This window comes from Macadamia integrifolia, chromosome 1 (assembly GCF_013358625.1).
Source record: "Macadamia integrifolia cultivar HAES 741 chromosome 1, SCU_Mint_v3, whole genome shotgun sequence".
Classification (NCBI taxonomy): domain Eukaryota; kingdom Viridiplantae; phylum Streptophyta; class Magnoliopsida; order Proteales; family Proteaceae; genus Macadamia; species Macadamia integrifolia.
Window position 1 is genome coordinate 27,597,269 of NC_056557.1, and position 23,973 is coordinate 27,621,241.

The 23,973-nt window shown below is 40.5% G+C and overlaps 1 pseudogene; it reads left to right on the forward strand.

Moving 5' to 3' along the window:
* LOC122072919 overlaps positions 1-4,634 on the forward strand; it is an 87,755-nt pseudogene extending 83,121 nt beyond the window's left edge.
* Positions 4,635-23,973: the final 19,339 nt, after the last annotated feature.

Genomic DNA, 23,973 nt, shown 5'->3' on the forward strand with positions numbered 1-23,973 from the left:
TCGATCGCAAAATCCTAGAGGGTCCCGTTCTGTAGGGCATACCTCACCTCCACTACCTCCGGAGACCCTTGGTCAGGGTGGGGCACATGGGGACCCACCTATGACTGCACTCCCGGACCCTCCACCGGTCATCACACCGGGAGATGTTGCTACAATAATTCAGCAGTCCCAACAAGCTTTCCAGCAACAAATGCTTCAGCAACAGCAAGCATTTATGACTGCCATCCAGCAACAGTTGGAATTTTCTCAACCGGGTCAACCTCCCCGGGTACTCACTCCGCAGGACCCACCTGTAGGGTCGGGAACGGGACCACAAGTGGTGGGTACACCTCCAATCCCACCATTCGGTATTCCTCAGCAGGGGATGCCTCCTCCATACTCCTACTATCCCGTCTATGCTCCTAACTTCCCGGCGACGAGCAACACGTCAAGGGTTGTGGAGTCTTTCAAGAGGAACTTACCACCGGTATTCTCTAAGGTGGGGAGTGATCCTCTGGAACCGGATCAATGGATCCAAGAATTGGAAAAGATATTTGAGGTGCTTGAGTGCACGGATGCCCAGAAGCTCATTTGTGCTGGGTTACAACTCAAGAAAGAGGCAAATTCTTGGTGGCAGGCTTCCAAGCCTATATTGATGGCTGCTCATCCAGAACCTACTTGGGAGCAGTTTAAGGAATTGTTCTTGGATAACCATTATCCGCGCAGTTTCAGGGACCGAAAAGAGACCGAGTTCATGGCCTTAACTCAAGGAGGTAAGACTGTCCTTGAGTATCAGCAACAGTTCGAAAGTTTATTCCATTTTGCCCCAAGGCATATGCGAACAGCTGAAGAGAAGGCAGCAAGGTTCCTAAAGGGCCTAAAAGCGTCTATTGGGTCTGTGCTGGAAGTCTTGGATTTGACCGAATATGGCCAGATTGTACAGAAGGCCAAAACAATGGAAGATAAGCAAAAGGGTGAACAGTCCCTCACTCCTGGACTGTGGAAGAGATCAAATCCATTCCCAGATGTGGGAAATTCCTCCAAGGCATACCGTGGATCATATAGTTCGGGGCCTATGTATAGGCAGCCCTATAGGCCATCTGGCTATCCTCCTAGGCCAGTTGGTGGTTCGGGTTCAACCTCTGTTCGCCCGAACACTAGTGTGGCTCCTACAGCTCCAAGGCCACCTCGACCTTCATCTGCATCGGGTCAAGTGCAGAGGGGCCCCGCTCCAGTTCCGACGTCTCAGATTCGTTGCTTCAACTGCCATTCCTATGGGCATTATGCGAAAGACTGTCGGTCCCGACCAGCCTTGCCCTCCAGTCAGCCCTCTGCGTACCGACCTCCCTTACCTCGAGGCAGTCAACCGCAGGGAAGGATGTATGCCCTATCAGCCGAGGAAGCTGAGGCTAGTACAGAAGTTGTAGCAGGTACATTTTAAATTAAGAAGTTCATTATGATTTATATTGATGACCTGCTGAAATTAGTATACATTGTTATATTAGGTATCCTACCCATATCGGGCATACCAGCCTATGTTTTATTTGATTCAGGAGCTACTCATTCCTTCGCATCTAAGAGATTTGTAAGGAAACTTGGGATGTCACCCAGGATCCTAGACCATGGAATGATTGTTAGTATGCCTACTGGTAAAATTGCACAGTTGAAGGAAGTGTATGGGCCGTGCCCAGTGGAGATTAGTGGGAAGAACTTTGATGCACAACTCATTAAATTCAATATGCAGAATTTTGATGTTATATTGGGTATGGATTGGTTGTCGGCTCATCGAGCTAATGTGATCTGTGCGGAAAGGCTGATTAAGGTAACAGATGTCGAAGGGAAAGAATGGGTATACCGAGCAGATACAGTAAAAAGGATGAGGAAGGTCCTTGTCTCCGCCCTCCAAGCAGTAAAGTTACTAGAAAGTGGATGTCAAGGTTTCTTAGCCTCGGTACTCGATGTTGATGCAAGAGTTACACCTCTAGAAGAAGTAAAGGTGGTTAAAGAGTTTCCCGATGTTTTCCCAGATGATCTGATGCATTTACCACCTGACAGAGAGTTGGAGTTTGCCATAGACTTGACTCCTGGAGGCAGCTCCAGTATCTAAGGCTCCATATAGGATGGCACCAGCTGAATTGAAGGAGTTGCAGATGCATTTGCAGGAACTATTGGAAAAGGGGTTTATTCGCCCAAGTGTTTCACCTTGGGGTGCCCCGGTGTTGTTTGTCAAGAAGAAGGATGGTAGTTTGCGTATGTGCATAGATTACCGGGAGTTGAATAAGCTAACCATTAAGAACCGGTATCCATTGCCACGCATTGATGATTTATTTGATCAGTTGCAGGGAGCCAGAGTATTTTCGAAGATAGACCTTCGGTCCGGCTATTATCAGCTCAAGATAAAGAGTAGTGATATACCCAAAACAGCATTTAGGACTCGATACGGCCATTATGAGTTCCTAGTGTTGTCCTTTGGGTTAACCAATGCACCGGCAGCATTCATGGATCTAATGAATCGAGTATTCCAGGATGTACTCGACAAATGGGTAATTGTTTTTATTGACGATATCTTGATCTACTCCAAGACCGAGGAGGAGCACACTCAACACTTGAGAATGGTGTTACAGAGGTTGAGAGATCAACAGTTGTTTGCCAAGTATAGCAAGTGTGAATTCTGGCTTGAACAAGTTGGATTCCTGGGGCACGTAGTGTCTAAAGCTGGAATCGAAGTAGATCCTGCTAAGGTGAAAGCAGTAGTGGAATGGGAAAGCCCCAAGAATGTTACAGAAATTAGAAGCTTCTTGGGTTTGGCTGGATACTACCGGCGTTTCATCGAGAATTTTGCTCGGATCTCTGCACCAATGACCAAGTTGACTAAAAAGGGTGTGAAATTCGACTGGGCAGCGGAATGTGAGAAGAGCTTCCAAGAATTGAAAGAGAAGTTGGTGACTGCCCCTGTGCTAACTATTCCTGAAGGCACAGGTGGAATGACGGTCTACACCGATGCTTCCAAAGTTGGGTTGGGTTGTGTTCTCATGCAACGCGGAAAGGTAATAGCGTATGCATCCCGACAACTAAAGGAATATGAGAAGAATTACCCCACTCATGACTTGGAACTAGCGGCAGTCATCTTTGCCCTTAAGATCTGGCGACACTATTTGTATGGGGAAAAGTGTGAGATATACAGTGACCACAAGAGCCTCAAATACTTCTTCACCCAGAAGGATTTGAATATGAGACAGAGAAGATGGTTGGAACTCATGAAGGATTATGACTGCGATATTCAGTATCATCCCGGCAAGGCTAATGTAGTGGCAGATGCATTGAGTCGGAAGACACAGACTGTGTCGCTTTCATGCTTAGCAGTCAGCTCACCACTTGTGCAAGAGGCGATGCTAATGGATGAAACCCTCTTGTATGAAGGGGCAACCCTAGAGCTTGAACCTCAACCAGAAAACCTTAAATGGTTGATGGTATCCTTATCGGCTCTACAGGTGCATCCGGCAATTAGGCAAGAGGTGATAATGAAGCAACCTTTGGATCCTGAATTGCAGCGGATCAGAGTTAAGGTTCAAGACCAAACAATGAACGACCCAGATTTTGCTTTAGCCAGTGATGGGGCATTGATGTTTGGAGACAGATTGTGCGTACCCGATGATTTGGATATACAAGATAAGATAGTGAAAGAAGCACATAGCTCCGAGTACTCACTTCACCCAGGAAGTACCAAAATGTACAAAGACCTCAAACAGAGTTACTGGTGGCCAAGCATGAAAGTCACCATAGCCTTGTATGTGGCGACTTGTCTTACCTGCCAGAAGGTGAAAGCTGAGAGGCATCGACCTTATGGTACCCTTCAGCCACTCCCAGTACCAGAATGGAAGTGGGAAAGGATTACAATGGACTTCGTCATCGGACTACCAGGTACACCTAAGGGAATGGATGCGATATGGGTGATTGTGGATCGGCTTACCAAGACTGCTCATTTCATTCCTATCAAGACCAAGTTCTCCATGCTCAAACTAGCACAACTGTACATGGATAACATAGTGCGTTTACATGGAGTGCCAGTGAGCATTGTTTCAGATAGGGACCCAAGGTTCACTTCCAGATTTTGGAAAAGCTTGCAGCGTGCCTTGGGATCACAGCTGAATTTGAGTACAGCTTTTCACCCACAGACGGACGGTCAGTCAGAGCGAACCATACAGATATTAGAAGACATGCTCAGGGCATGTGCAATGGAGATGAGTGGCAGTTGGGAAGAATATATACCTCTTATGGAGTTTGCATATAATAATAGTTACCAAGCTACAATTGGGATGGCTCCATATGAGGCGTTATATGGCAGAAAGTGCAGAACTCCTTTGTATTGGGATGAGGTAGGTGACCGTCGAATGTTAGGACCTGAGATGATCCAAATGACTTGTGACAAGGTCGACGTTATTAGAGAACGGATTAAAGCAGCTCAGTCCCGTCAAAAGAGCTATGCGGACACCCGCAGGAAGGAGATTGAATTTCAGCCAGGGGAAAAGGTATTTCTCAAGATCTCTCCTACTAAAGGTTTGCAAAGGTTTCACAGAAAGGGGAAGTTGAGCCCAAGATACATGGGACCATTTGAGATCTTGTCCCGGGTTGGCTCAGTAGCCTACATGCTTGCTCTGCCACCTTCGCTTGGAAATGTTCACAATGTATTCCATATATCCATGCTGAAGAAGTACGTGCATGATCCATCTCATGTACTACCCGTGGAACCAGGGTACCTAGAAGCTGATATGACCTACACAGAACAGCCAGCTGAAATTTTGGACCGGAAGGTGAAAACCCTTCGCAACCGCTCCATTTCCTATGTAAAGGTGCGATGGGCTGATCATTCACTTGAAGAAGCATCTTGGGAGGTAGAAGAAGAAATGCGAGCCAAGTACCCTCATCTTTTTGATCAACCAGGTACGCAATTTCGAGGACGAAATTTTTCAGAAGGGGGGGGTAATGTAATATCCCGCTTCTTAAACCCGGTCTGATTTCGCCGTTGAACCGGTTTAACCATGCAGGAACCGAGCCAGAGGATGTTAGAGCGGGATCCTTATGGGCTATGATGGCACGGGTGACCTTAAACACCGGCTGGCCCGACAAGTCCGAGCCAGTGCCAGAAGAGACGGGAGTGCCCAAACCGTGTACGTGCACCTACCATAAGGCTATGTACGGATAAAACAGGTATTATATCTGTATTTTAAGATTTATACGTAGGCTACAATGTATGCATGGGGTGGGGTTTGAGCCGAGGTCCGAGCCCGGTCAAAATCCCAAGTTTTGACTCTCGGGTGGGTATGACAGGTGGGTACACCCACCCACCTGAGTGACCCATCCAACACTATTCACTTAATTAGGAATAGTATATAAGGCTTTATGATTTCTTTTCTTTCCATTTATTACCCTCGTACGTTTGGTGAGAAAAGTAAAGAGGAGAGAGAAAAGAAAGGGAAGAAGGAAGGAAGAGGAAGAAAGGAAGGATTTCCGTGGCGCCGAAGCTAGATCTTGCCACTCCGGTGCCGGGAGAGTAATCTTCAACTCGAGATCTACAGTTGGAGGTAAGAAAAGTTGGGTTTTATGAATATTAACCATACCCACGCTTTAAACCCTTGATTCGAGTATGGTTTCTTAAGATCTTGTAAACACCCTTTGAAATGATGAATCTAAGGTTTAATAAATGATTTATGTGTTGATCTTGAAGGATTTGAAGAGGTATTGACAAGGTAGAAGGAGCATTGTGAGTTGGAAGTGATTTGGAAGGTTTGAAGTCATTCTTGGGCAAAGAAGGTAAGACGGCTTCCCTCACTTGAATCTAACTTAGATCTAAGCTAGAACCATCCTATAGGACTTTAGAGGTGTGAAGAATGGGTTGAGAAAAGCCCTATTTGGGTCCCCAAGGAATGGAGGAAGTTGTGAAGAAACTGGGGTTTTTCTGCCAAAACCGGCGGGTACAACCGGCGGGTCCCTACCCGCCTGAGAGCACCCACCTGAGAGGACAGGGGGTCCCTGGCCAAACCGGCGGGTAGGACCGGCGGGTCCTACCGGCGGGTCCATACCCGTCGGTCCAAACCGGCGGGTAGGACCGGTGGGTAGACAGCCCACCTGTCTGACCCACCTGAGTGGCCCCGAAGGTGATCCGTTGGTCCGATCGAGCCCAAATCGGACGTGTGACCTTCTTTCGACGTTCTAAACACGATTTTGACATCGGATTTCATTAATTTTGATTCTAAAATGGTGAAGTACTAAACCCGCTCAATTTTGTTAGGTTCACCAAAGCCTACCCGATTCGCTCCGGATCTCACCCGTACCGAGCGGAACTCCTTGTATGCTACAAGTAAGTGGAGAGAGGACGTTTGGCCTATTTCAAGGCATTTGTTTGGCATTCATATAACTATATCTAATTTAGTCATGTCATCATGAATATGCTAGTGAGCTCATTCCACGTGTACACCCCTTTTTAGATGATTTTGCAGGTCATGCATCTGAGGAGCATGGGGTGGGTCCCACAGTCGAGTTTCCTGAGGAGGACTGGTGGACCCCTGAGGAGTTTGAGCACGGCGTAGACTGCGCGTGTGAGAGCTGTGCTGCGGGACAGCGGTTCTGAGGCCGAGCTGAGCTCCAGCCTTAATACCGAGCCGAGCTGTGTACTCTGATGATTTGATGATTTCCTGTATATATTTGATATTGAACTTCATTCTTTTTGTGTATATATCATGCCTACGGGCCCAAATGTATATAATTATTGTATCACCATTTGGGTATCAAGTATATGGGAATTATTTACAGGTAAAACTTAGTCTTCCGCTGATACGATGAATTGATGTTAGTGTGTGTATGCTGTGGTGGAATACAGTATCTGATGATCCTGGCAGGTTTGGGTTAACCGGTGTTAACTCGGTCACCGCTCCGGTTCAGGGTGAACGGGGTGTGACACCTGAGTTATACCCTTTACCAACAAATATATTGTTTTTGGAGACAATAGCTTTATCAGCCTTAAATGATAACTTAAACCCTGCCTTGATGAGAAGAGCACCAGATACAAAATTCCGCTGAATGTCGGGCACATGCAACACATCCTTGAGAACAAGGGTTTTTCCTGAAGTTAACTTCAATTGAACTTGCCCCTTGCTATAGACCTGAAATGACTGGGAATTTCCCATATATACTTGTTCACCTGATCCAACTGTTGAATAGTTGAAAAAGGCATTCCGATCCACATAGATGTGCTTGGTAGCACCTGTGTCTATGATCCATTCTTTTGATTTTTCAACCAAGTTTACCTCGGTCACCATGGCAGTGAAGACATCAGCCTCAGTGAGGTTGACCATAGTTTTGTTCTTCCCTTTTCGGCATTCTTTCTTGTGGTGCCCGTGTTTGCCACATATGAAACAATTTCCCTTCTTTTTCTTGAAAGAAGTCCACTTCTTGGTATTTAGACCTTTCTTAAATTGTTCGTGTTTTTTTGACTCAACCAAATTCACTTTAGATTGGAATTCTTTAGCCTTTTTGGTTTTGTCCTTTTCTCGGTTCTTCTCTTCAATTTTAATCCGGACAAAGATTTGATCCAAAGTCCAGTCCTTCCTTTTGTGCTTCATATTCATTTTGATGTGACTCCAGGATGATGGAAATTTCTCTAATAGAGAACCAACAATAAATTCCTCTGGCATTACCATCCCTTCTTTAGCCAATTTTGCCACTAGGACTTGGAATTCATCAACTTGGGTAGATATGTTCTTGTCATCTTTTATCAAAAATTCTAAATAATTTGCAACAATATATTTTTTGTTTCCAACATCCTCTAGGGTATACTTTTTATCCAATGCAGTCCAAATCGACTGAGCCAAATCATAGGATGCATAGACATGGTAAAGTTCATTGGATAAAGAATTCAAAAGGCGGTTTTTGCACTGATAATCAACTTGGATCCATGCTTTCCTATGAGCTTTGAGGATAGGATCATCACTTTCAGCAGGTAAGGGTGAGGTCAGAGCAAATGACACATTTAATTGTTCTAGGGCAAACAACAATCTCTGTTTCCACCTCTTGTAATTTGAACCATCAAATGCTTCTACTTTGTCAAGGTCAGAAATGATCCTCAGGTTCTCCATTGCTGACACAATATTATTAGCCATATCAAATATTTGATCTCTCAATAAACTGGTTCTACGATCTTAAGAGTTGTAGGGAAGGTTGTGTCAGATTATTGAGAGAGCAAACCTCAGTGTTGCCTTCTTGATAGGAGAACTTTCAATCTATCACCTGTATGAAATATTCCTGATACCTGAAACAAAGATTATAAGAAAAACTGGTGGGCTGAGTCGTGTCACTTGACACTGTCCTTAAGACCGTAGATGCCCCCTATGGTGCAACCGAGAATATTACAAATCGGCCTCTAAGATAAAACAGCCCGATGGCTCCCCCAGTAATCGTGCACTCGACTACTGGACCCCTTCGAATGCTATAGGGCTGTGCTCAAACTAGAAAACAAAACACTTACACAATGGACATGTTAAAATCCAACAAAACCCAAGAGAAGCAAAATTAAGAACACACTTGAATAACTCAAATGACTTGTTCCGTGTTTTACAAATGCTAAATCTCCCTCTATTTATAAGACAAGTGAGATGAGGAGTAAAGGAGAAGGAATTAAATTGAGACTTGATTGAGACATTATACATCTCCCAAAATTGAAGAATTGATGCCTCAAGAGGCTTCTCATGTAGAGACATAAAGTGACTCAAACGATTAAAAGAGAATTTCCTTAAGGAGCTTTTAGCAAACTGTAGAGATTAATAACCATTATGTGGAGAGACTTAAAGAATTTCCAAAACTGAAGGAATTAAGGAGGGATGTAAATAATCTTAAAAAACAGAAGGGGCAAGTATTTTGAATCTTAATTTGTTTTTAAAAACTTGCATTAAAAACAACAATTTTATTATTATCCATCTAGTATAAAAATATGTTTAATATAATGTTACTGGAACACACTAGGAGATATCCCTGGTCTTAGAATCACCATCGGTCATCCAGTGATATAAACCCTAGCTGCAATTAGGAGGATGTCGGTCCCAAAATGTGTCCTTGGTCACCAAGAAAGCTCTAATAACCCCATCTTGGCAACCATGGTACCAGAATCATACATCGGTCACAATAGGCTAGATTTTGTCTTTGGTAATAATCACATCGTATCACGGAAGTGCCATCCCAAAAAGTTTTATTGAACCTGCAACAGTGGGTTATCCAACACCTCACCCCCTGTTGGCAAGGGGTCATAGCATAGATAATTATTCCTAACCACAAGAATAGACATATCTTTCATAATGATACAATTAGTATGGCTAATGTGGTATCGGAATCACAATCGGCCACACTGCATCCCATATACAAGCCTACGATTTAATATTGCGTATACGATACTAAATTCATACATCGGCTACACCGCAACCCATATCGAAGTGTAGCTCTAATACACACACAATGCATGATGATGCAACAATGGGGCGATCATGATACCAAAATTTTTCTCTGCCACACCGAATCCCACTCATACACAACTGCATTTACATTAGCAATTTCATATATAAGCATTTGATATAATTCAAATATTACTACCACCTTGTCTACTGACTTGGTGAAGAAATTCCTGTGGAAGAAGAATGCCAAAAAAATGTCCTCTAGGCCTCACCGAAAAGTGATCATCTCTGTCTAATAACAAGTTTAGTTGATGTTAAAAAGTGTCCAAAAGAGTCCCCTAGAAGGTCTTTTAAAAATCTCCAAAACTACTTTAAGGACAATTCAGTAGGGTCCACACCAGTAGATGTCTAATCAACTTGTGGGTTTTGTTGGTGACATAAATAGCTAGGGAGAAAAAAATCCATTTTTCCATCTTATATATTTCTCTAGTAGATGTCGCTTCTAATCTACCGGTGGGGATCTACCAATGACATAACAGAGGCTGAAATTCATCAAACCATCCACTGGTAAATGGGCATCGGTTGATAGTTTATCAACTGATGACAGCGTAGAAAGTGCTATTCACTTCGGGGCTAAGTCACTTTGGGTCCGATGGCTGTGTTTGGTTCGATGGTTTGTAGAGGGTCTTCTCACCTTTCATTTAAGTTTGAATGAACGTGTTTTTGCAAGGTTAATAGGGAGCTACATCAATTCTTCAACTGAAACCATAAATCCACTTCGAGCTAAAAATGTTCCCAGAGCTTTTGGAAACACTTTTGAAGCTAGGGGAGGATACAGGGGAGTACAATTACACTACTCTAGCTAGCCAAGGTCATAGGGGTCAAGGTGTGGCTCTCCAACCCGGCAAAACCCTGAACCTAACCTACCCAAACCCAAAAATGGAGAGGAAAAAGGCGTATAGAAGAGCTTCCTTACGTTTGGAAGTACCGACAACTACCTGGGGTGGCCAATATTCTCTCCTTCCTTCTTCTTCTTCTCTTTATTTTTCTCCTTCTTTTCTCCCTCTTCTATAGTTTTAGGGATTTTTGAAATGAGTTCACAAGCTCTATTTATAGTCAAGTCTTATAGGGGCTATTTTCCTTCCCAAGGAGTTTTGCACAAATGACTTAACCTGTTGGTCATATGAGACCCAAGAATATGGCAAGTGCCGGATCCACCTGGGAGATTAGTGAAGTGTCTCCACCAAGAATACGATAAGTATTAGGGGGTTTGGGAGATTGGTGAGGGTATGCAAACTTTAGTCCTACATTGCCTAGAGAGAGATTCTTAGACTAGTTAATAACCTCTAGCCTCCTTAATATGGCACAACGCTTTTTAAAGCCTTAAGGCCCATGGGCCAAAAAGGACAATATTGTAAAAAGTTAATGGGGTCAGGGCGTTACAAATGGTATTAGAGTAGACCTCGATAGTGTGTGGGGTCACAACGGGGATGTTGTATCGAAAGGGAGGAAGTTTGTGAGACCTAAGAATACACTAGTACCAGACCCAAAAATACACAAGTATTGGACCCGCCTGAAAGATTAGTGAGGTGTCCCCACCAAGAATACAACAAGTACCAGGGGGTTTGGGAGATCGGTGAGAGTGTACAAACTTTAGTCCCACATCGCATAGGGAGAGATTCTTGAACTAGTTAATAACCTCTAGCCTCCTTAACATGGCACAATGCGTTTTAAATTCTTGAGTCCCATGGGCCAAAGAGGATAATATTGTAAAAAGTTAATGGGGCCGGGACTTTGCAGGTCAGCTCACGAAGATCCACCACATTAGGTGTATCAGTGGAGTAGGTGGGTCCAATGTTGTGTGGGGACAAGAGTAGGATAGTCACTTCTCGTATGGCAGGTTCCACAAGAAAATAATGTGATTCGGGCCAGTAAGACCCACCAGTTGATGTTTACCAATAGATCACTGACCAACTAAAGGCCAATTTTTGCTATTGTACTTAGTTAATTTCTAACCCCTTTTGGCTAGAATTAGGTTGGTTCCCTAGGGGTTTGTGTATGACTATATAATGATATTCCACTATGCAATCAAGATCAAGTGGAAGGGTGTTTAATCACTTACCACCAAGGTTTAGGAGGTCTGAAATCCTTCAAATTCGATTGGCAACATCTGCACTAGCATAAGAGTCATTCTGTCTCACCAAGCAATAAACTGAGGTTGTCCACAGGTCAACGGTACTGATCATTTCCAGTGCATCACCAATTATAAAAGGTTTAAATTAGCCAAATTTAGGTACATGTATAAGTGCTCCTGGACAAAGAACCACTTCCCTATGTTATATAAGTTTAATTATAGATTGAAAATGATGAGTCATGTTAAAATGCATTAAAAAAACCAACCAAACTCTTAATGGATGAAATAGTTTGTTTATCATGTGAGAGTGGAGGAGAAAAAAATGGAAAAACAAGAATATGAAGGAAAAGGACGGGCGGAAATGGGGAGGTAGAAAAAGTGGAAGAGGGATACCAGGAGAGAGTGGGGAAACACGGGAATATAGTTTAAAAAATTGAGGATGTCTTATTTACCGGTTCTCCATAGCTGGCACTACAAACATGTGAATGGGATAATGAAATCAAATAGAAACCAATAAAATCAGACTGAATATTACACAAATTCAGATTTTTTGGCTAATTCCTATACGATTTGATTTTGATTTCACTTTGTCAAAATTATGAACCACATAAAAATCGGATCAAATAACCAGAACCCAAACGATTGACACCCTTAACTGGAGGATAGCGGAATTCACTATCTTTTTTTCCAAGCAAGTCATCAAGGATTTTCTTCCTTCTACCAAAAAAAAAAAAATACAAAAAAAGACAAAGATCATTTTTTTGTTCTCCATTTCCGAAAGGTTTTAAGACCAATATTGTAGACCAGATGAGAAACTGCAATCCCTAGACAGATCAATCGATCTTGGCTAGTATTGCACCGGACTTCGGTGATCTCAACTAATCATATCAATGAAATGAAATACACTTAGCTTGATCTTCAAAAGAAAGAATAGCTCCTGGCTGGTATTGCACAAGATTTTTGTGATGTCAGCTTAGATTTCTTATAAATAAAAAAAAAAAAATTGAGATTAGCTAATTAAAAGATTCTTAGGTAATTAATTACCTTATTGAAAATAATCCAGCAGATCAAATCCCTTCTCATTGTCCTTTTTTTTTTTGGTAAAAGATCCCCTCCATTTATTTTCTGATAACTATTTCCTCTATTTTGCGGTAAAAGATCTCCTCCATTTCATTCCTTATAAGTCACCTAATCAAACAATCTGGAAGATCTTTGGTGCATAATTTATATATATATATGTATATATATATTTTTTTGTATGTGATAAACAATCTGGAAGATCTTTGGTGCATAATTTCTATTCTTAATTTTTTTGGATGCGATAATACTATGATCTACTACCTAAAAAGGAAAATCTTTGGAGCTCTTGGGATCCACTGAAACATTATACAAGAGCTTGGTTACTTCATTGTTAATTTAGTCAGAAGTTCGAAGACATATTAGATTTATAGAATGGCAAAGCTTTCTGTAACCTTTTTCATTCTTGTTTTACTTATGCTCGTCTCAGGTTTTGTTTCTTTCAACCTTAATTGTTGGATATTCCATTGAGGCCTTCCTTTTTCTTTTTTTTTGAATTCAATTTTTAAATGTAAAGGAGGAATTCTACCTAAATCCTAACAAGTGGTATTAGAGTTGGGGCGTGGCCTGTGTAATGATCCAAGAATACGGTAAGTACTAGATCCGCTTGAGAAATCGGTGAGGGTGTGCAAACTTTAGTCCCACTTCTAACCTCTTTAACATGACACAATGTATTTTAAAACCTTGAGGCCCATATGTCAAAGAAAACAATATTATACAACGGTTATTGGAGCCCGGGTTAACACCCTCTCCAAGCCTGAGCTTAATTTTAACTAAGAAAATAAGAAGAAGCACAAGGATGGCGAGGGTACGTGTAATACAGTGATTTATCCCAAGACTCAATGCCAATGTCTTTACAATTGTTGACATCATCTCACCCTGGCTCAAAAGGGAAAATTAAAAGAGATTATGTCATCATAATAATGAATAAATGAATAAAGAGATTCTGCATATTTTGAGTACTATTATAATGAATATGTGATTGGGAGTTTTATGGAAAAGAAAAATGAAAAATAATATGTAATTAGGGAATCACAGATCCATTAATAGCACCACAATAAAAAGCGCTCAGAAACCACACTTGGGCGGAGGTCTACGGCCGCGGTCCTCGGCAACCGCGGCTAAAGAAGCCCTGTCGCCACGCTTTTTAGAAACTGTGAGTACATGTTAACAGTCATCGTGGTTTTAGAAAAGTGTGGTTATTGATATACATATAGTCGCAGTTTTCTATAACTTGCCACGATTGCATATAATCGTGGCCATACACACACACACATTGAAGATGCAGGGGCAGTTAAGTTAGCTCATTTTAAGCTTTTTCATTTTATTTTTATTTTTATTTTGTAACATACTCTCTTTCTTTCTCACACATTGAAGATGCAGGGGCCGGTTAAGTTGGCTCATGGTAAGCTTTTTCATTTTATTTTTAATTTCTAACCTGATCTCTCTACCTCTCTCATTCTCTAACAAATCAAAAAAAAAAAAAAAAAAAAAAAAAAAAAAAAAAAAAAAAAAGTTGCAGGGGCGATTGGGTTTGTGTAGCAGGCTACGGTCGGGAGTCTACAGTAGGACGGAGGCATGCAATGAGGCAGCTGCTGTGTGGAGGGTGGCATTTTGCAGAACAAGAACGATGGAAGAAATCTTGTGTGTTGTGCAGCAGCCGCAGTCTTGCTCACAGTGCAAGGTGGGAGGGTGCTGTAGTGAGGTTAGGGGTGGAGCTAACCGTGAAGAAACCTGCTCCTATCGGAGCTGGTAGGGGTGGGAGGTTTTTTTTTTTGCCGGGATTTTCATAAACCGTGGTTGTATGTATATTTGTATTAAATCAAATAAACACATTTGTCCACAGTTTTTTAAGTCAAAGATAGATATTTAGCCACGGTCAGTACTAGAAATATGGATTTTCAATTACCACGGTCGCTTCGGCCGCGGTTATAAAGCCGCGGGGAATGATCATTTGCCACGGTTTTAGGAACAATGACCGCGGAAAAAACCACGGCTAAAGAGGGTTTATTTTGTAGTGTAGATTGATGTTACTCGTCATTTGCAATATCAAACATAATAATTTGGTTCTAATGTGGTTGCCTAATCTATATCATAAGGGATGTATATTTCTTGCTGTTGAGGGTCAAATTCATGTTCAGAGTGGAAACTCTTAAGAAGCTTGGAACTTGGGTGGTTTGGAGTTTTGCGCGGCCTCGGAGATAACCGGTTCAAATCTGAATTAAATCACAAAGTCTATCCTTGGACTCAGTGTAAGCTCCACATTTTATCACCATTAGAATGATTATGCAATGATGAGTTGAGAACCCCTAAGACGGGGACGGACCATGCATTTATGGTCGAGATCTTCTCTCACATCTAGGCATTGTGTTTTTGCTTCCATGTTGGCATAGGATGGTTAAAAAAATGACCAAAATTTTCAAAATTGGTTAATGGTTTCGACATGCTTAGAATTGATCAATACCACACAAGAAACCATAGACCGGCCCCAATCTGAGTCACAAAACCCAATTAGGCTAGAACCCTTGAGTCAATTTGAGCCAAAGTTGCACCAACTCATGCCGATGTCATGTCTGGTACTCTCTGACTGAAGCCATTTGCACACAGTGGCCAAATGTCAACTATGTTGGCCAAAATGCAACTTTTGTCTAGTGCTGTGATTTTGTAGGGATTTAGAGAATCTTCCATCATATCTCTACCAAATCTTATACTTGACATGCACCAAGACCCTAATAATAATAAGGATGTTTGTATACGAAAACCTTAATAATAATAATATACAATCAGAGTTATTTATTTATTTATTTTTGTTTAAGACTAAAAGAATGTGCAATCAAAGTCAAGGTCATGGAACTCACAATTAGGTGGGGCACAAGGTTTTGAAAACCAAACTTGGGGATGGAAATCGGTATCAGAGTAGGCCAGAATCAGCCAGATCAGTCACGGCCGATTCAACCAATCTGATTTCTATTCACGACACCTTGGTTGGGCATGTTGGTCTATCAGTCTCAGGACCAGATAAACATCATCCATTTAAAATTGGCTGATATCATTTGAAAATTGAAAATTTATTTTTGAGGTGACTCGACCAAGGTTTTAAAACACGGGACTGGTCTCAACTGATATCAATCTCGGATCATTTGGGATTGAATTGGATCTGACAAATTTATCTTTTTTTTTTTTTTAATCATTTTTTTGGACCTTTTTACCCTTAGATCATACCATTGGATCAATATTAGATTAATCAAGATCGATATTGATGTGGAGATTTTTTTATTTTTGGGTGAATGATAAATTTATTAGCAAGAGAAAGAAAAAAGAGGGAATATACTATCTCCAGGGGCAAGATATAAAACAAGGGAAGGATGGTACAAACCCATTTGGGGTTGGGGTTGGGGGTGAACCAGGAGGCTACAATCAGTCAATTCCTAGGGAAATCACAGGGTTGTCGAAACAGACGTGATCAGGACTTAGAGCTGACATCAAAGAAGATGGCGTTCCAAATCATGTCAAAAAATCAAGAGTTGGAGCTCCGTCTTCTTAGACTTCACTCCATCTAAAGGTGGACGATGGCAACACAGAAAGCATACTTTCCCACAGTGTCACAGCTAGAAGAACCTTCAAAGGTCATGTCAATTTAGATCCATTCCCTCTTGAAAAGGAGAATTCCTCTCTCACTAGGCCAGTATTTACAAAGAATCAACAATGGAAGAGAAGGGACAATCAAAGAAGATGTGATCAAAGTCTTTGATCTAGGCGATTTTGATCGATCTAATCTGATTTGATTTTAAAACTATAGACACGAATTTGATCAAGTCAAGTCTTTGCTTTTTTTGGATCAAATATCTTGATAATTCAATCTAGATGAATCGATCAGCAAATACAATTTGATCTCAACATATGAAATACAAAATTCCATCCATATTAATACCCCACACATTCCCATTCTTATTGGCATTGGTGTATGGGCCACGCGACCAAAGAATGATCTCTTGCCCAATAATTAATTTAGCAAAATGAACTCTACTCAGGAGCATGAAGTGCCCCAACCAATGACAACACACGAGTGAGCATCAATTAGGAGTGTGCAGAGGTCCAAGTTATTGTGAATGTGTAGTTGAGAAGATGGTGCCTCAAACTGAAGTAGAAAAATGCATATAATCCTTTGGGTAATTGATGACAGATGCAAATTTAAATGCGTGACAAAACATCTCTGTGGAGTGGGATACTGCAGAATTGATGTTTATCCTTTAAATCTTTGTTGGGGTTGAACAAATTAAACAATGTAATATGTAGGAGGTCTTCATGACTAACGACAAGGGGTCTGAATGCAATTTGATATTAAACAGGGGGTATTTCTATAATAGTGGCATTCTCTAGGGGGTAGCACTATAAATTATCCAATAATTAAATGTCAGTCAAGAATGAAAAAACCCTAAAGTGTACAAAATCTACAAACAATTTATGTACCATATGAGAATTAAGAATTCATGATGAACAGGATTATTCATAGTTTTCTGAAATTGATCAGAGGAAAACACAAGAAAATTGAAAAATCACCAAACAATACTTCGAAGGATCTAATTTGTTGCCAGATCACATAAGACCATGCATTTTGAAAATTATGCTCAGTAATGGAAGAGAAGGAAATTAATTTGAAGAAAGAAACCAAGATGAGGAGTAAATTTCCAGCAGAATGTGGAGAGAAATGGTTCTAAACTGAACATATTGAGAAGGAAAAAAAATCTTATCAATTATCAAACTCGACAACTAATGCTTAATGCAAAATGGTTAGCCTATCTAGGAAAAACTTCTTAAGTAGAGGGATGACATAATCCTTAATCTAAGTTAGAGCTTACCTGTATTATCCTTAACATCGATGAATCCATCTATCTTGATTCTTTGCAAGAAATGTTTACCCAGATGGCTCTCATTACCTTTCTCCATATTAAACCGCCCACAAGCATTGACAGCTATGCAAACATCAGAGTAGGTAGAAGCATATGAGTACTACATCTCCTACAATAACCATTTTCAGAAACTAAGAGAATGAATCAGGATTAACCATTAATAAATTTGTTATTGCAATCATAATTCTCAAGGCGACACCGAGAAGGCACTTAGGCGAAGAATTGACCACTGGTATTGAAATACTTTCAAAACTAGCTACCATATTGAGGGACAAGCTGGACAACTAAAAATAGTTGCCCGACAAAAAAAGATTGATGGGATCACATCTATTCAATATGAAATGAAACTATTAAAATGAACAAATGGGAAGGAAATCTGCCCTCTCCAATTGAGAAGTTGTACATAGAGTCCATATCACATGACCAATGATAAGTCTCTCAATTCACGAAGAAGAGAATTTTAATGTAAGGAGAGATGATTACATCAACCGTTGTGCCCCAAACAGGGGCAAAATAACTGGCCCACCCCCATGAAATGGAAAATGAAGGCTCCATGGACCATGGAGGTTTTTTAATGTGCTCTCATTAACCGTTGGGCATGTATAGGAACCAGTACCACACTCTCTTACAAGAAACACTTCCTCAATCTTATAATTTTTCTCCCTTACCTCTTCGTGAAAGCGGCTGAAGTCCTGAAAAGATTTACAAAAATAATAATAATAATAATAATAATAATAAATAAATCTTGGAAAGATTATTTCATTTATTGACGTTTTTTAGGTAAACTATTTAATGACCAATAAAAGGAAAATAAATTCTCGACAAGGCACAAGCCATATGAAGATCTTGAGTATGAAGGGTTTTTCTTTTGTGATACTAGTACTTTATTGGTGGAATTTGTACTGGATATTGTATTAGGCTTCCAAGATGACAAAGCTCCCTACCTTTTACATCCTCCTTTTGCCCCGCTCTTTGTCATTTCAGGTTTGATTCTCAAAAAAAACCTAATTCTGGTCATATGTTTGTACCTTTGTATGCGGAAACCCTAAAAAAAAAAATTGATCCACTTTTGTTGCTGAATTTTGGCAAGGAGATGCGGACAAGTAAACTTTTACTTGATTTACTCCATGTGAATTTTAGTCTGCAATTTGGTGTATTTCTTTCTTTCTTTTCTTTCTTTTTCTTTTTGGTTTTTTTGGTGAAAGACAAAAGAATGTGCAATCAGAGTCAAAGTCATAGAACTCACGATTAGGTGGGGCATAAGGTTTTGAAAACCAAAATTGGGGATGAAAATTGGTCAATACTGATTCCCACCGGAGTAGGCCAAAATCAACTAGATTAGTCATGGTCGATTCAACCGATTTGATTCCGATTCACGGAACCATGGTCGGGCATGTTGGTCTATCAGTCTCAAGACCAGATAACATCATCCATTCAATCTTTGCTGATAAAATTTGAAAATTGAAAATAGGCTTTTGAGGTGACTCGACATAGGTTTTAAAACACACTGCTCTCAATTGAAATCAATCAGGATCTTTGGGATTGGAGTGGATCAAACGGATTTATCTTTTTTCGGACCTTTTTACCCTTAGATCGTACCATTGGATCAATATTGGATTAGTTGTGACCAATATTGATCCAATCTAGGTTTTTTTTTTTTTGGTGAATAATAAATTCATACTATATGAAAGAAAAAAAGAGGGAATATACAACCTCTAGGGGCAAGAAACAGAACAAGGGAAAGATGATACAAACTCATTAAAGGGTGGGTGGTGGGGACCCCAGGAGGCTACACTCAACCAATTGCTAGAGGAGTCACGGGGCTACCGAGAAGGACGTGATTGGGCCTTAGAGCTAACGTAAAAAAAGATGGCATTCCAAATCATGTCAAAAAATCAAGATTTGGAAGTCCATCTTCTTAGATTATGCTCCATCCGAAGGTGGATGATGACAACACAGAAAGCAAGCTTTCCCACAATGTCACAACTAGAAGAACCTACAAAGGTCATATCAATCTATCCATTCCCTCCTAAAAGGGAGAATTCTCTCTTACCAGGCCAGCATTTAGAAAGAATCGATAATGGAAGATAAGGGTCAATCAAAGAAGATGTGATCGGAGTCTTTGATCAGCGATTTTGATCGATCTAATCTGATTTGATTTTTGAAACTATGGACTCGACCGCTTTGGTCAAGTTAAGTCTTTGCTTCAGTTGGATCAAGTAACTTGATGATTCAATCTAGATGAATTTATTAGCAAATACAATTTGATTTCAACATATGAAATACAAAATTCCATCCATATTAATGTTCCTGCACATTCTCACTCTTATTGGCACTAGTGTATGGACCGTACAACTTGTTTTTGTATGGTTGTCCTCATTGGCAACCGGCCATGGGTAGTGATGATGTGGTCAGTTTGGGCGATGTGGTCAAAAGTGATGACATGATAGCATTGAGTGTCACTGATGAGATAATATAGCCACATTGTGTGCATTGAGTGATTTGATTCATCGATGGTAGGTGGTGCGGATTTTCATGTAAAAACTGATATATTTGGCCTATTTACGCTTGGGGGCATTTTTGACAGTAAAAAATATATTTTTGAAAGACCTTTTCTTCATGAAAATGATAGATTGTAATTTATCTAGCAGTGCATTTGATTTCATCACGTTCCGATACCATATGATAAAGTTACAACATTTATGGCATTCGGGGGTAGTTTCGGTATTGAAGATGAATATTTTAACAGAAGTTTTCTCCATGTAACGATACGAAAAAAATCTTATCTTTCCAACGGTTTTGATTTCATTGTATTTCAATTTTGTATGAGGAAAATGCATTATTGGAAAGATCTAGGGGCATTTTCATCTTTTACATGACTAAGCCAGATGATCAAGTCAGATGGAAAGTCATAGAGCGTCCAATCACGGTTCCAATGCACTTCGTTTCATCTTGATCAAATATCGTATGAAAAAATTACATGTGTTTCCGTAAAACCAATTCGAAAATCCGAACAAAAAAACCAACAGTAGCTCTCGGCCAGTGGGGGTTCTTTTAGAATTTTGGTTGAATTTTTGAAGGGTTTTTTTGTAATTATAAGAAGTCAGGGGTGTTGTATGGTTGTCCTTGTTGGCAACCCGGCCATGTGGCAGTGATGATGTGGTCAGTTTGGGTTATGTGGCCTAAAATGATGACATGGTAGCGTTGAGTGTCACTGATGAGATAACATAGGCACATTGTGTGCATGGAGTAGTTTAATTCATCTATGGTAAGTGGTGCGGGTTTCTGGGTCAAAACTGGTAAAATTGACCTATTTATGCTCTAAGGAATTTTCGATAGTGAAAATGACATTTGGAAGATCGTTCCTTCATGAAAAAAATAGATTGTAATTTCTCTAGTCCACTGCATCTGATTTTTCAAGCTCTACACCATGGCAGCAAGGAAAATGAGTTTTGAGTGAAAGAAGGCTACGATTTTTGTATGAAAAGTTTTCCTCTTGATGGTTGATCATCGAATGAGGTTTATTGCATGATGAAAAGTATCTTTACTCCATTAAAATGGGCTTGAGAAGGTAGTTGAGTGTTCTTGATGTTTTATTAATCAAAAGCCAAGAGAAAAGAAGAGAGCGTTTTACTATTTGTGCTTTACAGTGTAAGAGGACAAGGGAGAAGACTGGTGAGATGCCATGGTCATGTTGAACTTACTTGAAGATTAAAGTCTCCTACTCTAGAGGGGAGTTGAGGATTCCAGTGTGTAGAGACTATGCTCTGAGACAACTCTGCTAACAACAGACAAAGGCTTCCCTATGAGAGGTTGAGTGTGCATACGACTGTGTGCAAACAAGAACAGGTATATCAGGTTTTTCTTGGCCAGACATCGGACAAATTTTTTGGGATCGGAATTAGACTCACTGATTCACCCCCCTCTCAGTGACTGTAGGGTTACAACAAGGGGCTGGTGCGTGATTTAAAGAAGTGGGTCTAGATCAAGTGCAGCGCATGTGCATAGAAACTATATAGAGATTCTTATATCTTGATCTGAAACAATCATGTCAGATCGGTTCCGATCTAACAATCAAGATCAATGGACCTTTATTAAAGTCAACCGACAACGTATGGTGAAAAGCGTTGCACCAATCAATGGCACGTCGACAATGCTTCTGACCACTGACACAAGCATTGACTGCCTACGACATCATGACATCATCTGATCCTAGATCTACGATTCATGTTACTATCTGTTATCGGAATCTGATGGCTCAGATTATTAGATGCTCTTTGATGAGATCTTTAGCCAGATTTGCACCCCTGCTGCGTGCGCCACCGGTGTAGCCTACGCCACTTCTACAAAGATTCTATTTTAGGCTATCTCATTGCTCTAACTTCAAATGGTCATATCTCCCTCATTTTAACTCTGATTTGGGTGAACCAAATTGCAGATTCTTCACCTCTCCGAGACCTACACAGTGGAAGAGAGAAATAAGGGTTTTAGACACTATAAGACTACAATTTTGGTGTGTGAATATCCTCCCTCCATTGTTGACCATTAAAAAGCTTAAAGGCTTCATGTGAGTTATTTTACATTCCATTAATGGTGGTTTAGAAAGGTAGTTGGGTAGTATTGATGGCATCTTGTTTCTAAGCCAAGGGAAGAAGAAAAATGAAGAGAGAAGCTTCTTCCTTTGTTGGCAGAACCATGAATGGGTTTTTTTACTCAATGGGAGTTTTGTTTACTCCATTAATGAGGGTTTGAGGAGGTGGTTAATGTGTGTTGATGATGCATTGATTCAAAGCCAAACAGGAAGAGAAAAACACGAAATGAGGGTTTGCTTGTGGTTACTTTGAAGAGCAAGAAGCCAAAGGGGAGAGGTGTGAACACTAAGCATTTCAGTGCAAATTTTCAGTCATCCCAGGCAACCGGTTGTGAAATTCCCTAACCTTTGATTTCTATTATATGCATGTATATATGGTAGGATTAGTTGTGGATGAATGTATACATGTTAAGTTAGTTGTGAATGAACTATAAGCATGCTAGCTAGTTGTAGATGTATATGCTAGACAGAGCTTGACTGTAGGGCATTGATATAAGCCAAATTTAAATGTATTCTTTATTGAGTGCTTAGTGGGTGATCCCGTGTAGTGAGTGCTACACATTGTACCGAAACTGCTAGTGTCATCTCAGCTTTGGCTTGAGAAAATTAGGTGTTAGTGCTCCCGACTGTGGGTGCAGTTAAAAGTAGTGTATTGAGTAGGAACGAAACATTTACAGACACTACTCCGGAGATGTAGGCAAATTGCCAAACCTCATAAAAACCCTATGTTGTGGGTGCTTGTTATTTGCATTTTATATTGAAGTGCGTGGAATGCGGAATGGGTGTGCACACTTGGAAGTGCTTATAAGAGACTGAGTGTGCATACGACTGTATGCAAACAAGGACAGATGTATCAGGTTTTTCTTGGACAGACATTGGATAGGTTTTTGGGGATCGAAATTGGACTCACTAATTCATCCCCCTCTCAATGGCTACCGGGTTATAACACAATCAAGCAATGATCTCTTACCCAATAATTAATTAGAGAAAATGAACTCTGTCCATGGGCATGGCCATGCAATATGCCATACAGTAGTGTCTTAACAATGAAAGCACACATGTGGTCATCAATCAGGATGTTGCAGTGGTCCAAATTTATTGTGAATGTGCAATTGAGAAGATGGTCCTCACACTGAAGTGGAAAAATGCAGAGAATCCTTTGGGTACTGTGATGCCAGATGCAATTAAATGCGTGATAAAACATCCAAGTGAAGTGGGATACTACAGAATTGATGTTTATCCTTTAAATCTTTGTTGGTGTCAATATGATTGTTGAACAAATTAAACATATGTAGGTGCTCATGGCTTTCTAACAAATTAAATGAATGAATTATAATGGCTTGGATCTTGAGCATTAGGCATTGGTACGTATGTAAATTGATCGAATTCAAATCGAATATAACACCATTTATATCCACATTTGATTAATTTTCACATGGATTATAATAATTTTCAAAGTTCGATTATCAAATACTAGTTCCCTTAAATGGATATGAATACAAATCGAATATGGATTGTTGATGTAGTTTCCGACTCAATTCGAACCTACACAATGTAAATTAGAAACTAGCACAGAGGGAACTCGGGGATAGAGGCTTCGATTACTAAGTCAGGTCTCAGATGAGTAAGTGAGAAAAGGAATATAGAGTTCTAAGTGTGTTAAGAGTCTTACCTTGTAAATCCGTTAAGTATATAGAGGTCGACGGATCCTTCTATTGGCTAGTCGGTTACTTTACTTGCTGATGTGGGCCTGCTTACTATTGGTAGATCAGTTACGAACTAGGTTGAGGTGGCAGATCTTACCTTATAAATCCGTTAAGTATATAGAGGTCGATAGCTCCTTCT